General features: G+C 47.6%; 1 non-coding gene and 1 pseudogene across 1 annotated transcript; both read left to right on the top strand.

Annotated features, from left to right (window-relative positions):
* The first annotated feature begins 318 nt into the window (after positions 1-318).
* On the top strand, positions 319-428 carry LOC143928532 (U2 spliceosomal RNA; annotated as a pseudogene).
* A 991-nt stretch (positions 429-1,419) lies between these two features.
* Positions 1,420-1,611, top strand: LOC143928569 (U2 spliceosomal RNA). The gene has a single exon (XR_013262420.1). It is a non-coding gene; the product is annotated as a U2 spliceosomal RNA (small nuclear RNA).
* The last annotated feature ends 3,474 nt before the right edge of the window (positions 1,612-5,085 follow it).

The following is a 5,085-nucleotide window of genomic DNA, read 5'->3' on the forward strand; positions in this document are numbered from 1 at the left end:
CTCCTGGGATGTATGACATTTGCCTAGGCAAGAAACCAGGAAGTCTCTGAAGAAATGGGGGGAGGGGGGGATTAAAGCAAGAAAATATTATATACCTTATCTTGCCTATCTATTGACTAATTCTAGCACCATGAGGATTAAAAATAATCAATGTTTGGGAGAGTGAAGTTCCACTTTATTTAGTCCCTTCTCACCATAAACTGTATGACTATACTGTGTCGTTGGGTCGCAAGCTCAACTCTATGGAAGCAATGGTTTTCAAGCGATGCACTGATGATAGCTAAAACGCCAGTTGTATGAAGTTTTGATGCAGTATGCATCGCTTCTCTGCCTTTTGGCTAAGATCAAGTGTAGTATCTGTTCTTATCAGTTGACAGAGCAGGTGCTATGTCATTCCTGAGTGTGGGGAGAGCAGATGCAAATCCAATGGTGTCATTGCACCTGGAAAGGCGGTTTTGGTAGTGGCCCAGGTCTGGGCGTCCATGCTGGCATCAGTGGGTTCGAATCTGAGCCGTCCAGAAGGGTGCTCCTGGTGAGGATGGGTGCTGCATCTGGGTCTGCTCCAGAGGGTCGGGTCCCTGGCCTTCTGGCCTAGATTGTGGTAGCTCTAACTCTGGTCAGTTTTTTGGCAGAGAACACCGGCTCCTCTCTTGCTGGAGGGGGAAGAGCGGCTAGTATTCCCCCGAATGTAATTAGGTAAGAGTGATGGAAGCGACGGTGGGGCCTGATGGCAAGGGCTCTCACCAAGATTCCAGAACTTCAGGCCTTCCTGGCCAGGGTGGGGGCTGCTGTGGTCTGAGTTGTTGGTCAGGGTTGGTCCTGAAAGCCTATGTTGTATGTGCCCCTGGAGTGGCAGTCCAGGGGTGCCATAAAATCACTGTGAGGGTCATTTTGATTTGTAGCACCACGGTCACTGCACTATTAAATGCTTTTTTAGCATCTGCCTCTTGGGCCAGGCCAGGCCTTTTGGTCAGGAATTTTTTATTCCTGGCCGGAGGGGCCTGGCCATTGTATTGCACAATGGCCACCTTTTCACTCTCCTCTACTTCCTTCTCCCCAACTTTCTTTTGGGAATGAGTGGACATGGCCTTTTGGCTTGGTTCACCCTCTCTCGTTGGGTCTCCCTTCAGGAGTACTTGGGTGGGTCGGTTTCGGCAGACCCTCCAGAGAAAGGGGTCTGTCTGGTTTCGGTCAGATGGACCGAATGTGAGTACCCTTGTCCCCGTCAGGAGCCTAACGCCCCAGGGGATTCCGGGGCGAGACCCTCTGATTTCAGAGGGCTTGTTTACCCATTGCATTTTTTTGTGTTTCACTCTTTATGTGTGTGCGCATTTTTTTTTTTTTGGCACCGGGTGAAGTTTGGAGTGTGTTTCACATGCCATGGGCTTTCAAAAAAAAAAAAGAAAGTTGTATGCAGTTTTCACTTCTCGACCTTTTGGCTCAGATCAAGTGTAGTATCAGTTCTTATCAGTTTTCAGGAGGGAGAATGTCAGTGCCATATGGAGAGAATTGTTAATTGGTAAGAAATGGCGGTGGGAGGCCTTTTTGTTTTTCCTCCTGGTTTGATTCTGGCCCTGCACAGGGTTTGTCCCCAGTTGTAGTCAAGACTCTCCCTTGCCTATGGAGAGGCACTGGATTGGAGGAAGGCTTGGGCTGTGAAAGAAGCCCATGGTGTATGTGCCCCTGGGGTGGCAGTCCAGGGGTGCCGTAACACTCACTGTGTATAGGGTTCACATTTTTGAGTTTACGGGCACCAAGGTCACTGTACTATGTCGCACATTTTTCGCACCTACCTCTAAGGCCAGGTCTTTTGGCTGGGACCAGAGGAATTTTTGATTCCTGGCCAAAGGGCCTGCTGTGGTATTGCACCATGGCACTTTTGCACTCATCCTCTTTCAGTTCCCCCTTTTTTATGTGTGTTTGTCACTTTGCATGGTATACTTTTATACAGCACGATGTAGGGTGTAGGTCCTTGGGCCTGCCCTGGAAGTCTTGGGAGGTGATGGATATGGCCTTCTGGCCTGGTTTGCCCTCTCACATGGGGTCTCGCTTTGGGGGAGCACCACCTAGTTCTTGGGGTTGATCTGTTTTGGCAAACCTCCCAGAGAATTTGCCAGGTTTCAGCTAGGTGGGCCAGTGAGTACCTCAGTCCCCGTCAGGAGCCTTGCACCCTGGGGGATCAGGGTAAGGGTCTTTACTATTCGGAGGAGGTCCATGTGTACACCCTGTGCACTTTTTTTTTTTTTTTTTTTTTTTTTACACCAAGTGTTAGCCCTTGTACACACGGTCGGACATTCCAACGGAAAATGTCCGATCGGACCGTGTTGTCGGATAATCCCGACCATGTGTGGGCTCCATCGGACTTTTTCCCTCGGAATGTCTGACCAACAAAGTTTGAGAGCTGGCTATAACATTTTCCAACAACATGATCCGATCGAACTTTGTCCAATCGTTTGTAGAGAAAGTGCCACGCATGCTCAGATCAAATTACGAGACCAAAGCTATTGGCTACTAGCCTGAACGTAGTCCCGTCGTAATGAAGGAACGTCATCACGTTCCGAACGATCGGATTTTCCGCCAACTTTGTCCGACCATGTGTATGCAACACCAGTTTCGGACAAAATCCGTTGGGGAAAAAATGGAGTGTTTCACACACCACAGGCTTCAAACTGCATACAACTTTATTTTTGAAATCAATGTCTCTATAATATGAGACTATATTTTCACAATGTATCGGAGGTTTTGGATATGAAGTTGGCTGCTGGAGCGTAAAAGAATAAACCATAGACATCAGTTCACATCACAGTGATTTCTATGAATTGTACTATAAAGCCTGGAGAAGGCATCTAAAGCATTCCAAATGCTTGCATCTTTATTAAAGTAAAGTAAAACCTTGGATTGTGAGCATAATTCTTCCTGGAAACATGTTTGTAATACAAACCACTTGTATATCAAAGCAAATGTCCCCAAGAAATCATGGAAACTCAGAAGATTAGTTCCAAAACCATTTATTCATAATTCCTTCCATTTATAGTCCATATAAAAAGATTATAGCAATGTGATCAGGTTGCGTAACCATAAAATGTCCATCTACAAATGGAAGCCTCCACAGGGGGAATAGAAGCAAAATCCAGCAGGAGCTACAGAGTATAAAAGAGAAGAGAGGCGCCCCTAAGCGTAGCAATATGGTTACATTTAATGAAGGTACAACATTTAGCAACTCACACGGTTGATGATTAAAAGAGACACATCTAAGTGTGCAGGCATCCAGGGGAAAGCTGCCCACATAAACCATCCTCCGCACCGCCGGCTCTCACCGATGTCAGTCTGCAATCGTGACCGGGAAGACTACCCTGCAGTAGAGCGATCTGAAAGCGAGGCTTGAACCGCTCGTGGAACGCAGCGAGGAAGGGATGACGTTGATGGTGGTACGGAGTCCCAGGCTTCTTTAGGCCTAATGGTGACCTCCAGAGTCAGGGACAGCTGACATCCTTCTGTGTAGGGTGGGTTACAAGACATGGTGGGTGTAATGCAAGATGAAAAGTTGGGCATCAGAAACTTTTTGAATGCAGAGATTTATTGTCTCTTGAACAGAACTGCGGGAGAGAGGGTTAGGGCCAGGACACCCTTAGGTAGATGTAAATATAATTGTCAGACTCCAAGACTTCTATACAGGTGACGGCCTCCAGCCGGACACCACTTCTGTATAGGTAGGACCGCTGTCTCCGATGGCAACAATCTTGTAGCTGTTTGCAATACGAATAGTTCTCCTTACCCCACACTCACTCACTGTGGGTCTTCACTCAACAAGCTCCCAGTCTCTCTCACTAGACTTCAGATTCGCTAGCCTCTGGATCTCCTGAGCTCTTCCACTTTAGCACTCAGTATCTTCCTCAAGCGCCCCCCCCCCCCCCCCCCGCTTCCTTACTGGGTCCCTGGCTTGGCACTCACAGATACTCCTCAAGCTTCACCCCTGCAGACACATTGGGTCCCTGGCTTGGCACTCCACAAGCGTCACCTCTGCTGTCCCGCAAGGTCCCTGACTTGACATTTGCTGAAGTTTTCCCACTTCTTCACCATCCCCAGCTGGCTAGAAGTCTTCTCTGGTATTGGCCTCAGCTCACTCACAGTAGTCTCCGGTAGCAAGGTGGATGGTCCCTTATTGGCGACAGCTTCCCCTCTACCTTCGACCCCAACTGGTTCCCCGGCCGACAGAACCGTTACTTCCAGTTGGACTACAAGCCCGCAGTCCCAACCCTACGCTGCTCTTCTGGATAGGCCCTCAGACAGCCTAGCTGCCAGATGTCCCTGGGATAGGCCTAAGGCTTACGGCCTAGCGGCCCGGGGCAATACAATGCACGTCCACCCAGACAGCCGTCCAGTTGGCACAGAACCCCGATCACCTGACTTCACCCAAATATATAGGTTCTCCCAGCAGGACAAGGGACCCAAAAAAATCCCTGCCCATTAGCTGAGACACCCCATTTATTCATAATCCGTCCTTGCAATGCCTTTGTCTTATCTAATGTCACCAGATGCTCGGCCACACAGTGGCAGAAGAGAGAAGTGCAGCAATTCCAGAATTAGGGGGAAATCAATTGATCTCCTAACAATTGGCTGAGGCAACTATCGTCTGGCAACTAAATTTACTAGCAGAGCTGCCTAAACATAAGGGTGCTACATAATCATCAACCATGTGACTTGCTAAATGTTGTACCTTCATTAAATGTAAATGTATTGCTACACTTAGAAGCCCCTCTCTTCTCTTTTATACTCAGTTGTGACGTGACGCTACTTGTTTATCAAGACGTCGTTTGTATATCAAGTCAAAATTTATTTGCTTGTCTTGCAAAACGCTGTCAAACCAAGGTTTTACTGTATAACTAAAGGCAAATCTTTTATTTTTTTTTATGTTTTGAATAGAGTGGAGAGGGATTAGAACACCTGTCAGTTTTTATTGCTGTCTGTGACCTTATTAGGGAGAGTCACCCTCTCTATTTGTCCTGGTTATTATTATCACAAAGCGTGAAATAAAATCCCAAATTATGGGTCGTCACCAGAACAGGAATAGAGGGGAAATCTTCC

The sequence above is a fragment of the Lithobates pipiens genome, unplaced genomic scaffold (genome assembly GCF_037356315.1).
Source record: "Lithobates pipiens isolate NorthernLeopardFrog02 unplaced genomic scaffold, aLitPip1_a1.2 Scaffold_23, whole genome shotgun sequence".
Taxonomy (NCBI): Eukaryota; Metazoa; Chordata; class Amphibia; order Anura; family Ranidae; genus Lithobates; species Lithobates pipiens.